Source organism: Myotis davidii, unplaced genomic scaffold (assembly GCF_000327345.1).
Source record: "Myotis davidii unplaced genomic scaffold, ASM32734v1 scaffold991, whole genome shotgun sequence".
Classification (NCBI taxonomy): domain Eukaryota; kingdom Metazoa; phylum Chordata; class Mammalia; order Chiroptera; family Vespertilionidae; genus Myotis; species Myotis davidii.
In genome coordinates, this window is record NW_006283137.1 from 648,054 (window position 1) to 648,664 (window position 611).

General features: G+C 62.4%; 1 protein-coding gene across 5 annotated transcripts in view; it reads right to left on the minus strand.

Annotated features, from left to right (window-relative positions):
- LOC107182813 (WAS/WASL-interacting protein family member 3) overlaps window positions 1–611 on the minus strand; it is a 138,180-nt gene that overhangs the window by 77,606 nt on the left and 59,963 nt on the right. The window lies entirely within an intron of this gene.

Here is a 611-nt window from a genome sequence, read left to right on the forward strand (position 1 = left end):
GGGGTGTTGGGAAGGGGCGGGCGGAGGGCGGAGGCAGAGCGAGCGAGGTGAATTAGAGAGACCTTTGTCGCGTTTACTATCAGTTCGTTCCGCAGACCGCTGATGCAGCCAGACCCGCAGCGGTGGTACGGGCTCCCCGTGCACAGACTCAAACGGAAAACACGAAGGAACTTCTCCAAATGACCTGCCATCAGCCAGATATTGTAAACAACTCTAACCCCCCAAAAAGGTTACCTCTGCCCCCCCCACACGCACACATGCACACACACACACGCACACACATATCTGCATGCACACACATGCATGCCCTGAGGTCTGGCACCGTGTCCTGGGCCGGTACACGCACACCCCCGTCTGCAGGAGACCCCGTCCCCCTCGTCCACGCGCTGTCTCTCACCCATTTCTCCTGGGGGCCCCACACTCATTCCTCAGACGCTGACCGAGCCCCTGTGCCGGGGGAAGGTGCCAGCCCCATGCAGCCTCGCCTGGCAGGAGGCACGGGTCTGGCTGTTGTCCATTGGTCACCCACCCTCCCAGGCGGACAAGGCTCCCGGCCTCTGACCCCATGCACATGCCTCCAGGGCCCGTGTCCCCCGGGAAATCAATCCACG